This window comes from Nelumbo lutea, chromosome 8 (assembly GCF_056320005.1).
Source record: "Nelumbo lutea isolate HS-2025 chromosome 8, American lotus-T2T, whole genome shotgun sequence".
Taxonomy (NCBI): domain Eukaryota; kingdom Viridiplantae; phylum Streptophyta; class Magnoliopsida; order Proteales; family Nelumbonaceae; genus Nelumbo; species Nelumbo lutea.
Genome location: NC_142691.1, coordinates 58,200,824 through 58,215,149, shown reverse-complemented (window position 1 = coordinate 58,215,149; position 14,326 = coordinate 58,200,824). Strand labels below are relative to the sequence as shown.

The window sequence follows — 14,326 nt, the reverse complement described above, 5'->3', positions numbered from 1 at the left end:
AATGCCATAGGTTTGGGAGTACCCTTTTGCAACTAATCGCGCTTTTAGGCGTTCAACACTACCATCAGGCAGATACTTAAATCGTATAAACCCATTTACAACCAACAACTTGCTTCCCAGGAGGAAGAGCAGTGAGGTCCCAAGTATGATTATGATGAAGGGCTGAGAGTTCTTCCATGGCACGACACCACCCTGGAGAGGCAAGGGCTTCCTGGACATCTTTAGGAACAATAACTGATGATAACAAGGTAACAAACTGGCGATGGGAAGCGGAAAGGTGAGTAAGAGAAACATAATTGGAAATGGGATGAAGGGTGCAAGTACGTTTCCCTTTCCGCAAAGCAATGGGTAGATCAAGCTCAGATGCTAAGTGCGGGTTTGGTGCCGGATCCGTTGACGGAGATGTAGCCGGAGGAGTAGTAGCTGGTGCACGTGGGCGATGTGTATACACATGACAGATAGGTGGGCGTTCAACAAGTGGTGGCATCGGAGGCAAGGATTTGGTCACGACTGGAACAAAGGGAGGAGGATTGACAACGGGAAGTGGAAGAGGAGGAGGTGATGAGGAGGATGAAACATCACCAAACCCCAAAAAGAACGGAGTAGACTCAAAGAGACTGACATCAGCACACACAAATGACTGTCGAGAACCAGGATGGTAACACCTATACCCTTTCTAGGTCCGAGAATAGCCAAGGAAGATGCACTTGAGAGAATGAACATAAAACTTGTCGTTCCCGGGACCCAGATTATGGACAAAACAGACACACCCAAAAACTCGACGTAAGAGGGAACGAAGACAAAGTGGGAAACAAGACCTGAAATGGAGAATGACCATTAAGGATGAACGTGGGCATCCGATTAATCAGAAAACAAGAGGTAAGCACTGCATCACTCCAAAAAGGTTTGGGAACATGCATGTGATGCATTAGAGATCTTGCTGTTTCAAGGAGATGGCGATTCTTTCTCTCAGCTACCCCGTTTTGTTGTGGGGTGTAGGTACACGAGATCTGATGTATAATGCCGTGTTGGTCCAGGTATTCCTGAAATGATGAGGATAAATATTCGCGGCCATTATCAGAACGAAAGACTTTGATGTGGGTACCAAATTGGTTACGAATCTTAGCATAAAATTTTTTGAAAAATGGTAAACAATTCACTTCTTTCTTTCATTAAATAGAGCCACGTCATCCTTGAAAAATCATCCACAAAAATGACAAAATATCTGTATCCATTATATGACATTACTTTATAAGGACTCCAAACATCTGAATGAACTAAAGAAAAAGGACTCGACACGGTTATCAACCCTAGAACTAAAGGGAACACGATGGTGTTTCCCAAATTGACACGACTCACAATCCAAAACAGAAAGCTGACTCAAGGACGGAACCAAGGACTTCAAGACTTTTAGCGACGGATGACCAAATCGGCAGTGCCACTGGAGAGGAGAAAGAGATGACTGGAGAGCTGTTGAACTTTTACCACCACCACCGTCAAGATAATACAGTCTACCTACTTCATGCCCTCCACCAATCTTCATCCCCGTCTTGAGATCCTGAAAGACACACATAGAAGGATAAAAGGTAATGGAGCAGTTAAGTGATTTGGTCAGCTTACTAACAGACATAAGGTTAAAAGGCAATTTAGGAACATATAAAACTGATGAGAGGGATACAGGGTCTAGGTCCACATTACCAACACCACAAATTGAGGACGTGGAACCATTAGCAAGGGTGACAGATTGTGATGTTGAGCAATGAGATAAGGAGGAAAACACACCTGGAGTTCCAGTCATGTGATCGGAGGCTCCAGAGTCAATGATCCAGGGATTGGGTGTAGATGCTAGACAAGCCATACCTGAGTGAGCAAAAGTCGCCGTGTTCTGCTGTGATTGGATAAACCTCTCATATTCATCACGGGGAACACTCACCATCTCCTTCATGGGACCATTTGTCGATGTAGGGGGCAACTGGTCAGAAGAATGCTTCTCCTATCTAAAGCTGGAACTTAAGTCACTGGTCGCGGCATGATTGGCCCAGGTTGAGGGAGGACCATGTAGATCATAACAATAGTTGATGGTATGTCCATCCATACCACAATGAGTGCACTTCCATGGGCCTGAGCTACGTCCTCTACCACGGGCTCCCCCTGAATCTCTGCTCCCAGCACGACCACCACCACGATTATGAGGAGACCCACCATTGCCACTTCGGCCATATGCAGAACCACTACCACCACCACGGCCAGACTGAGCTCCCCGAGCTCCACCTCTACCACCACGGCCTCTCGATGCAGCAAAGGCAGATCTATCTGAGATATTAGAGTTCTCAGTAGATCCGATAGAAATCCTCCAAAGTCGAGCAAATACCTCTTCTAGGGACGGAAGAGCTGATCCCCTTAATATTTGAGCCCGTACTAGTTCATATTCAGACTTTAGTCCCACCAAAAATCTAGTCACATCAAGCTGCTCTCTCTGTTGTTGCTGAATCTTAACATCAGAAGTGAGAGGATGATAGACATTCAACTCATTACGTATGTTCCTCATGTTGGCATAGTACTCCTCAAGACTCTGATTGCCCTGTTGCAGATTAAAGTACTCTTGATAAAGCTGATAAACTCTGGTTGTATTGTCCTGCCCCGAATACAATTTCTTCGCATGGTCCCACACATCTTTGGCAGTATCAAGGAACATGAAGTTCACACTAATCCTGGGTTCCATACTATTCCACAACCATGTGATGATCTGAGCATCCTCTTGCTCCCAGTCTTCATACTCGTGAGAGTCAGAGGAGGGTTTCTCCTCTCTTATGTGTTTTACCTTATTCTTTGCCTTCAGAAAGACTTAACGGATTTAGCCCAAAGCACATAATTCTCTCCATTTAATTTAATGGAGGTCATCTGAACATTCAGGTAGTCTGTAGGCACCATCACACTAGGTTTATAATCACTATGGTCTCCCATTATGTTATCACCAATTCTGCACACTTGCTGAATTCTATTATCACTGAGATCTGCACACTACACACTACTAGGTCACACCTGTCACACTGATTGCAGTACTAATTGTTGCTAGAATGTGTGCTCTTTACACCATAAACCCTAGATCACACCTGCCATACTAATTTCAGCACTTGTTGCTGAAAAGTGTGCTCACACCACAAACCCTACTCCTACAACTACTTGAAATCTCACCACTGTATGATCATATCTCTTCCTTCAAAATGCACAAAGAAACCAGCATAAACCCTAGCACTTACTGGCCGAAACCCTAGCATATGGTCTAAAACACACCTCCTATTGAATCCATAACAAATATCATGCACTGAAATCTCTTACCTTATCGCTGAAGTAACACCCATACGAGCAGGAGAGCAGTCCATACACAACAACCACTTCACACATAACAGCCACACACAAAAGCCACTGCCCACACAGTTCGACCCTCTATTCTTCCTCTACTAGGAGAGGGCGATCTCAGAAATCACAGCAACCGACCACATACGACCTTACTGGAGGCATAGAGACCCCCAAGGGAAGAGGGCGATCACTCCTTTTCAGCTCTTTCCCTTATCTCCAATCGAACACAGAAAAAAGGAGGAAAACCCTAGATAGGGTGCGCAGAGAATGAACCCTAGGCAAGCAGAAATCTAGGCAGATTTGACCTAGCTCTGATACCATGTTATAATTCAGGTCTGCCTTAGAGTTCGGCCTGACTGAGTTCAGTTATGTAGAAGAAGAAAAGGTGATGAAGAGAGAGATAGAGAGAGAGAGAGAATTCTGGTTCGAACTGAAAGAGTCAACTTGCCTTCTCCCAGTCGGCCAATAAGTATTTATATTATTATTAGAACAAGACTGAAAAGACCTATGTGCCCTTACTTAAGTTAGGAGCACATGTTCCAACACAACATTACAGATCAGCAACATCCATCAAGGTATAAAGACAGAAATACCCCTACGCTAACAACAGGAAAAAATGTGTTGTGAATCAACCTCTATGCAGCCGTACTTGTTAATTGTGTCACACCCAGAACCCGAGAGAAACAAAAAAAACCTAGCCTCACTTTGTAGGCTTCACAGAATACTGGGCAACTTAATCAATCTTCAAAATCTTTCAATCATTGAGTGCCAAAGTCAAATTCCCTGTGGGGCCCACAAGCAGATTTCTCTAGTTAATTAGGGTTTTGGGCAACACACTTGATACTGTCAAAGTGACGACAAGGATAGCCTCCTCTCCAAAAACCACGAACAACTGGGCTAGAAAAATTTTCTTTAACTATTCATTCGATTTGGTTCTCCATACACACTGTGTATGGGAAGAAAGAGGAGAAAAAAGAGAAAAGGAGAGCCTGCTCTGAAATAAACAAATTGTTTAAAAAGGTGCAGAAAAGTGATAGAGAACAACAGAAACGGAGGATCAAGAAGAGAGAAGAGGAAGAAGAAGGTGGTGGCAATAAGGGTTCAGAGAGAGATTTTCGAATTCTAATCCTCTCTTACACCCTAATTCCTTTTCATTAACTTAATTTTAGTAATTACAGAGAGGCCCTTAACTGGGTGAATAATTTAAAAAAGACATAACATAAGTAAAGCCCATGTTGAGGTTCATTACAACAAAGAAAATAAAGAAAAGAAACAAGAAAACAGTCTATGGGCCATTCAGCCCATCTTCTCTACAAATCTCCATCACTAACACAAACAACAACGGGGAAATTGGATCCCCTTGTCTAAGACCCCTAGAGGCTTGGAAGAACTCGGAGGATATCCCATTGATGAGCAAAGAAAAGGACACAGATGAAATACTCCCATACATCCAGCCCCTCCAAATCTCCCTAAACCCCATCAACCTCATCATTTCCTCTAAAAGTTCCCATTCTACATGGTCATACGCTTTCTCTATGTCCAACTTACATACCAAACCTGGTTTTCCACTTCTAATCCTCGAATTATGCATTCACTAGCCACCAAAATCCCATCTAGGATCTGCCTTCCTTCTACAAAGGCCATCCGAGTTTCCCCCACCACCACCTGGATCACTCTCTTCAGTCTAAGCTTATTAAACTTATTGGCCTAAAATCTTTTATATTCACTACACCACTCTTTTTTTGTATTAGAGTTATAAATGTTGTATTTATTCTTCTGTCTAAGCTTTTGGTTTCCTAGAAGTCTTTGTATAGTTGCAAGAAGTTCTCTTGAAGGAAATACCAACAACTAGTGGTGTAAATCGGGCCGTGCCCCAGAGCGACTTTGGACTGGCCTGGCACGACCAAGCACGACAGCATGCGGGCCGTGCCAGACCCAACATTATCATGTGGGTTGTGCTGGGCCTAGGGTTTTAGGTCCATGGGCTGTGCTGCCCACGACCCGCATGTCGGCACGACCCAGGCTACGGCCCCACCCGACACGGCCCAGCATGACTCGTATATATTATTTATATATATTATATATATTTATAATATTTATAATATATTTATATAAATTATAATTATATAATAATATATAGTGTTGTAAGGCTCGAGTGTTCCTTGTAATTGATGTTAGTGGGACAGTTCCAATTTACTTTCTTTCCTTCTTTTCTTATTGTTCTTATTCTAGGATATGCTGCCAGGGGCATACTTGTTTTTTGCCTCTCCTTTCTATCATCCGTACCTCTCTCTCTCTCTCTCAATCATCACAAGGAACTACATGGTATCAGAGCGAAACTTCTGGGCTGGAGAAGACTTATGATCCTAGCATCAGTCTTTCCGAAGGGGATTGGGACGTGACTACTTTTGTTTCAGAAGGAAAAGGAAAAAAACCTAGCGGCGGCTTGTTTTCTTTTAATTCTCTCGCTTGCAGAAACCCTAGTCAGTCCTGCGGATGTACTTTTGCTGAAACCCTAGTGGCTCCATGCGAAAGTTACTGAAAACTCTAGCTGTGTCTGGCCGTGGGATGGTAATTGTTCTGTTTGGATGTTGTAGTGACTGATTTCTCATTCTCAGCAGTAGTTCTTGTGCTCTTAGCAATATTGAATAGCTTGTTGCGCACATCCTAGGAGTAAACCCTGAGTTGCCACATTCCAGTTGTGGTGGCTGTGCTGTTAGGTGGCATTTGGACTAGTTGGTTGTAATTTTCAATGGCAAGTCAGGAACTGACCTCACTGGGGAACACCTCAACCTGCAGCACAACAGGTATGGGAGGTGAAACCATGGTCTTTCCCATGCCAATCACCCCCTTGAATGGTCTGAACTACCTGGAGTGGGCTAAGAGTGTAAAACTCTATGTAACAGCAAGGGGTAAGGTCGGTTACATCAATGGAAGGGTGAAAGAACCTAAGGGTGATACAGCTGAACATGATAGGTGGGACCAAGAAAACAGTATGATGATGTCTTGGCTCCTTGCAGCAATGGAACCTGATGTGAAGAAGAATTTTATGTGGGCAGACACCGCCAGTGAGATCTAGGAATAGGCCAGAAGTACCTATTCTGAGCAAAGGCATTATGCCAAGATTTACCAACTACAAGCTGAGTCCTCTACCTGCAAATAGGGAAACCGTAGCTTGTCCTCATATTATTTGGCTCTTACCTCCATATGGAAGGAGTTGGACCATTATCAGGCCATAGAGTGGAAGCACGATGTAGATGCTAAGGTCTACAGGAAGCTGATCTCTCAGCAACGGGTGTTTGCTTTCTTGTTAGGGCTGAACACTGTATATGGGAAGCAAAGAATTGCCTACAGTGCATGAAGTATACTCCCTTGTCCAGTCTGAAGAAAGCAGGCAGAGTGTGATGGTTACAACTGAGGGGGAGTAACAAGTTGCCTTGGCTGCGGTGAATAACAGCCCAACAGGGAAGAAAGGTGATCCTAAGAAGGCAGATGATAAAGATAAAATCTTTTGTACCCATTGTAGAAGGTCACGACATACACGTGACACTTGTTGGGACATCCACGGGAAACCCAAGTGGGCAGCAAAGAATCAAGAACAGGGTAAAGGTCACATGAAAAGAACTAGTGCAGCACATGTGGCAACCCAAGATACTCAGGTTGCCGGTAGTACCCGGGACTCTCCTAATAAACTCGACCCCAAGGAGGATATAATGAATTCATTCAGAGAGCATCTGGAATCTTATGGTAGGGCATTGCGGCAATTGGATAGCTCAGTCACTAGTACTCCCTCTACCTCCTTTGCATATACTTCAGGTAATGTGGCTTCTGCATTCCATGTCATTCCCACAGATTCCCCTTGGATTTTTGACTCAGGGGCCTCAAATCACATGACCGGTAAGCCTAACCTATTCCATTCTTATAGCCTTTTGTCAGGAAGGGATAGAGTGAAACTTGCTGATGGTTCCTTATCTTCCATTGCAGGTCAGGGATTGATATCCCTTCCCCATGGTCTTAACCTGAATTGTGTATTGCATGTCCCTCAACTTCCCATAAGTTTGCTTTCAATTAGTAGCATTACAAGTTCTTTAAACTGTAGTGTAACCTTTTTTGCTGATTCATGTGTCTTTTAGGACCTAACTTCTGGGAGGGCGATTGGTAGAGGAAGCCTGGTGGACGGTCTCTACATTCTCGACAACAAAGCTGGTCTTTCTGTGTCATCCTTAGAGTCACATAGTCAGTCAAATAAGAGTCAAATTTTGTTGTGGCACAGTCGTTTAGGTCATGTTTCTTTTGAAGTAATAAAATGTTTGTTTCCACTTTTATTTAAGTCGTGTTCAGTGTCAGAGTTCATGTGTCAAACGTGTCAGTTGAGTAAACAATGTAGAACAACCTTTCATTCCAGTAATAAAAGATTAAATGTTCCTTTTCATATTGTGTATTCTGATGTATGGGGGCCTACGAATGTAACCTCTGAGGGTGGATATCGATATTTTATTACATTGATTGATGATTACTCTTGCTATACATGGGTAATCCCTATGTGTAGCAGAGACGAGGTTCCAAAGATAGTGCAAGACTTCCAGAGGATGGTGTTTATACAGTTACATGTTGAAATACAGATCTTCCAATCCGATAATGCGAAGGAATACTTCCATGGGGAGCTAAATGAGTTCTTCGCCTCCCATGGGTCTATTCATAGAAGCTCATGCGCCAGAACACCACAGCAAAATGGGGTTGCAGAAAGAAAAAACAGACACCTTGAGATAGCTCGCGGGATGATGTTTTACATGAATGTCCCAAAGAGGTTTTGGGTGGATGCTATACTTACAACTGCGTATGTCATCAACCGCATGCCCTCCAGAGTATTAAATTACATGGCCCCTCATCAGTTATTGTACTCTCAGTCTCCTTTATTTTCCATCTCCATGAGAGTCTTTGGTTGTTGGGCCTTTGTCCACGATTTGTCTCCATCTAGAGGTAAGTTAGACCATCGGTCCATTCCTTGTGTCTTCCCAGGGTACCCATCCTCTCAAAAGGGGTATCAGTGTTTTGATCCAGTTAGTCGTAAATATTTTGTCTATGGATGTGTCCTTTTTTGAGTCCGAGCCATTCTTCCCTCCTCCTCAGGGGGAGAGCCGTAGTGTGGAAGAGGAGAAGCAGGTTCAGGTGTCCCTTCCTTCTATTCCGGACCTCACTCCCTTCCATGTCTTCCAGCGTACTCGTCGGAGAGATCAACAGTGCGATAGAAATGTGGAGCAACCAAACACTGAGCAACTGACATCATCAGAATCCCAGGAGGTAAGTCCAACCCCTAACCCTTCTCCCACTGTGGACGACCTAGACATCCCTATTGCTCAACGAAAGAGAGTTAGGTCGTGCACTACCAAACACCCCATTACCCACTTTGTTTCCTATGACCACATCTCTTCCTTGTACTGAGCCTTCCTATCAGCAGTTGATTGCATCCCTGTTCCCAAGAATGCTATAGAAGCCTTAAAATTCCCTTTGTGGATAGATGCCATGGAGGAGATTGATGCCCTCCACAGAAATTAGACTTGGGAATTGGTGGATCCTCCAGAGGGGAAAGAACTCGTGGGGTGCAGATGGGTGTTCACAGTTAAGCACAAGGCAGATGGAACAATTGAAAGGTACAAAGTAAGACTGGTAGCCAAAGGGTACACACAGGTATATGGAATTGACTATGATGAGACTTTTGCCCCGGTGGCTAAGATGAACTCGGTTAGGGTTCTCCTATCCTTAGCTGCTAATTTTGATTGGGAATTGCATCAACTGGACATCAAGAATGCCTTTCTGAATGTTGACTTGGAAGAAGAGGTATACATGGTTCAGCCTCCTGGATTCTCCGCCAAGGGAAGTGAAAACAAGGTGTGCAAGCTACGAAAGCCTCTCTATGGCTTAAAACAGTCTCCCAGAGCCTGGTTCAGTAAGTTTCACATGGCAGTTCAAGAGATGGGGTTCCAACAGTGCCAGTCTGATCATACACTCTTTGTGAAGAGATGTCAGGAGCAGGTTGTCATATTGATAGTGTATGTAGACGATATCATCATTACAGGGAGTTGGAGCTCAGAGATACAGAATTTGAAACAATTCCTTGCATCCAAATTTGAAGTGAAAGATCTAGGACTCCTAAAGTATTTCCTTGGGATCGAAGTTGCCCGTTCAAAAAGGGGTATCTTCTCTCAAAGGAAATACACCCTTGATCTATTAAGGGATACAGGTAAATTAGGTGCAAGGCCGGTAGATACTCCTATGGATGTGGACCACAAGCTAGGTGACTGTATTGGTGAACCGCTGAAAGATGTAAAGCAGTTCCAAAAGTTAGTGGGAAAGCTGATCTATCTATCCATGACCAGTCCAGATATTGCCTATTCAGTTGGAGTTCTGAGCTAGTTTATGCACTCTCCTAAGAAGCCACACATGGAGGTAGCAGAGAGAGTCCTTAGATACCTGAAGAAACATCCAGGAACAAGCCTACTATTCAGTAAACACAATCACCTAAAGGTGGAAGTCTTTACAGATGTTGATTGGGCAGGAGCAGTGGATGATAGAAAGTCCACTAGTGGGTATTGCACATTTGTGGGAGGAAATCTGGTGACTTGGAAGAGCAAGAAGCAAAGTGTGGTAGCAAGATCAAGTGCTGAAGCTGAGTATAGAGCTATGGCACATGGGGTGGTTGAAGTCCTTTGGCTAAAGAGCCTCCTAGGTGAGCTTGGGGTTGCTGTTCATAATCCTATGTCTCTTTACTGTGACAACAAGGCTACAATAAACATCGCCAACAACCCGGTCCTACATGAGAGGACTAAGCATATTGAGGTGAATAAGCACTTCATAAGAGAGAAACTGGAAAAAAGGGAAATTTGTATCCCTTATGTCAACACCAAGGAACAACTTGCTGATGTCCTCACATAAGGACTTCCGTGTTCGCGGCACAATGAGCTTTGTGACAAGCTGGGCATGATAGACATCTTCAGCCCAACTTGAGGGGGAGTGTTGTAAAGCTTGAGTGTTCCTTGTAACTGATGTTAGTGGGATAGTTTCAGTTTACTTTCTTTCCTTCTTTTCTTATTGTTCTTATTCTAGGATATGCCGCCAGGGGCATACTTGTTTTTTGCCTTTCCTTTCTATCATCCGTACCTCTCTCTCTCTCTCTCTCAATCATCACAAGGAACTACATATAGTATATAATATATTAATAAAATAAACAATTGTTTTCAATTTTATTATATTAATTTATTTAATTATTGTATATATATATGCAATTGTGTACATCAAATTTCATATAAAATTGAAATTTTAAGTTCTTTTTTTAATTTTTAAATAAATAGCTTTGGCCTAGTCCACGACCTGGCCTGGCCCAAAGCTTGGCCACGGACCAGCCCAACCTGCGACACGGCACGGGCCCACATGGACTTGGGTCGTGGGCCGACCCCCAAGTTATCCTAGGGGAGGGCAGCACGGCCCAGGATGGCACGACACGACCCGCACTTTAGGCGGGCTGCCCGCGGGTACCAGCAACTCTTAATGAAATTGAAGTTGAAACCGTTTGGGCCTGGTGCTTTGTTGCCATTTATCTTCTTCAGTGCGTCTTTTACATCTGCTTCAAGAGACCTCTCTAACCAGCTTGCTGAACTGTCACTTAAACAACTTGGCACCAAATTTCCTAATGACACCTAGCTCCAATTCCTTCCCGTATACAACTTCTTGTAATATGCCACTAATTTTTCCTGAATCTCTCCCCATGTTTCTACTGCCTCCTCCTCCACTTGTATCCTAGTGATCACATTTTTTCTTCTCCTCCCATTTGCAAAGGCTTGAAAAAAGCGAGTGTTCTTATCCCCTTCTTTTAACCACAATGCTCGACTTCTGTCTCCATTTTACTTCCTCCCTCAGAATTATACCTTCCAACTCATTTTCCAAAGCAGCCAACTTGAATTGTGATGATCTCATGAAATCCCTTACCTCTCTAATTCTGTCCAATGTGGCTAGCTTTTCTAAGACCTCCTTTTTTTCTGCTTTCTTCCCCTTGAATCGAATTCTTCCTTCTTTCTCTCAAACCTTCCTTGATGGCCTGAAGCTTTTTGAACACCCTACAACCTGCTTACCCTTCCACCTGCATTTCTTTCCATCTGCCTTCTACCCATTCTGCAAAGTCCTGTTGCAGTAACCAGCCATTTTCAAATCTAAATGGCCTGAAACCTGTTACAGCTGTAAATTTCCTTAGCACGATAGGCTTATGGTTTGACATTTGAAGAGCTAATGGCTCTTGTATTACCTCCCCCACATATTCTGCCTAGTCTCTGGAAAAATCTGTCTAGTCTAATATGGCTGGAATCTGGCCATTAGACCAAGTAAATCTACCTCCATTTAGAGGTGGGTCAATCAATTCATTATTACTAATGAATTCCTCAAACCCTCAATTAATTCTCCGGTGAGAATTATGTCCCTTGGTCTATCCGTTGAAGTTTTCTTGAAAGCCAAAAAGAAAGTGAAACATGTGAGGGAACATAAACCCTTAATTAATTCTCCGGGATATGATGAATGGGAGCAGGAGGATGCTCAAATTATGACTTGGCTATGGAACAACATGGAGTCCAAAATTAGTATGAACTTCATGTTTTTAGATACAACCAAGGAAGTCTAGTCGTACTCATACGTGGGACCCGTATTAGATCACCATGGGGGGTTGAGAGTTCTTGTCCAGGTCGGATACTTCTTCTCCTCTGTTGCCATCACCCCCTCTTCCAGTTCCTATTGAGGATCCCATTCCTCTCGTTCCGGTCGTGACCCAGTCTTTGCCTCTAGTGCAGCTACCTGAGAGAGGACCACCTATTCGGCAAGTGTATACACATCGTCAAGCATCGGCTCCTCCCCTAGCTTCGTCACCGTCGACAAATCCGACAGTTAATCCCACCCCAGCCCCAACTCCCAGTTCTGACCTTGATCTTCCTATTGCTTTGCGGAAAGGTAAACGCAGTTGCACTCTCCATCCCATTTCCAATTTTGTTTCTGTATCTCACATTTCGGCTTCCCATCGGCAATTTGTTTCTATGTTATTCTTTATCTCTGTTCCCAGGAAGCCCTCAATTCTCGAGGGTGGCACCAAGCAATGGAAGAACTCTCGGCCCTGACTCGTACTCATATGTGGAACCTCATTACTCTTCCTCCTGGTAAGCATGTGGTTGTCTATAAGTGGGTGTACACGGTTAAATACTTACCTGATGGAAGTGTTGAACGGTTAAAAGCTCGGTTAGTTGCCAAAGGTTATTCACAACAGTATGGTATTGATTACACAGACACCTTCTTTCCGGTTGCCAAAATTGGGTCAATTCGTGTTTTAGTTTCTCTTGCTGCTATGTTTGATTGGCCCTTGTTTCAACTTGACATCAAGAATGCCTTTTTACATGGTGATCTTCTTGAGGAGGTGTACATGGAGCAACCAACAGGGTTTGCTGCTCAGGGGGAGGGTGAGAAGGTCTATAGACTTAAGAAGGCTATTTATGGACTTAAACAATCTCCCCGTGCATGGTTTGGGAGATTTAGTGAAGTGGTGAAGAAGTTTGGAATGAAACAGTGTCAGGTTGATCATTTCGTATTCAGCTATGAATAAAATGCTAGGAAGATTCTCTTGGTGGTATATGTAGATGACATTGTTATCACAGGCAGTGACAGACCAAGAATTGACAGGTTGAAGACTTACTTGCATGATCACTTCCAGACAAAGGATCTTGGCAAATTAAGATACTTCCTAGGGATAGAGGTTGCAAGGTCCAAGAATGGTATTAATCTGTACCAGAGGAAATATGTTCTTGATTTGCTAGAGGAAACAGGGTTGTTGGGTGCCAGACCAGTTGAAACACCTATGGAACTGAATGCTAGATTGGGTAGTGATATAGGTGAGGAGTTTGAGGATCCAGGAAGGTTCAAAAGGCTAGTGGGTAAGCTTAATTACCTAACCATCACTTGACCTGATATCTCATTTGCGGTCAGTGTAGTGAGTCAATTTATGCAGAATCCGAGAATCCCACACTAGGAGGCAGTCCTAAGGATTGTGAGGTATTTGAAGGGTGCTTCAGGTCATGGTTTGTTGTATAAGAGTAGATGAAGTCTTGAGATAGAGGGATACACGGATGCTGATTAGGCCGGGTCTATATCTGATAGAAGGTCCACTACAGGGTATTGCACTTTTCTTGGTGGGAACTTAGTGACATGGAAGAGTAAGAAGCAGACAGTGGTAGCAAGAAGCAGTGTAGAGGCTGAATATAGGGCTATGGCTCACACAACATGCGAACTGGTGTGGTTGAAGCATCTACTAGAGGAGGTGGGATACTCGATTAACACTCCTATGAAGCTATACTGTGATAACCAAGCTGCAGTTCATATCTCCTCTAATCCAGTGTTTCACGAAAGGACGAAGCACATAGAAGTGGATTGCCAGTTTGTATGTGAGAAGGTGCTTAGTGGAGTGATAAGTACAACATATGTGAACACAGGAAATCACTGGGCAGATCTGTTTACCAAAGGGTTGAATTGGGGAAGAGTGGACTAAATATGTAACAAGATGGGACTATATGACATATACTCACCAGCTTGAGGGGGAGTGTTAGAGTCGGCTGTACAAGGGTAGTACAGTCCTTTTATGTGTAGTTATATATGTATTGCTCTACTGATAAGTGAGGGCACAATGGTAATCCTTGTATATCTTAGAAGAGTAAATAAAAGAAGGGCCGACTAGAGGTTTTGATATTTTTCTCTCTAGTTTGGCTGTGACTTTTCTCCTTTTTCTTCTCTTTCTCCTTCTTCTCTCTCTCTTTTCCTTCTCTTTCTTCTGATCTGAACATATACGGACATCTAATCTGAGTTTTATCACTAGGCAAGGGGTGAACAGAAACTCAATGTTTTGGGCTGTTTTGTAATTGTTTCATGAATTCGGGTTTATGGGGTA

General features: G+C 43.5%; 1 protein-coding gene across 3 annotated transcripts in view; it reads left to right on the top strand.

Moving 5' to 3' along the window:
- The window catches only part of LOC148844386 (uncharacterized), a 34,749-nt gene that overhangs the window by 18,668 nt on the left and 1,755 nt on the right, over window positions 1-14,326 (top strand). The window lies entirely within an intron of this gene.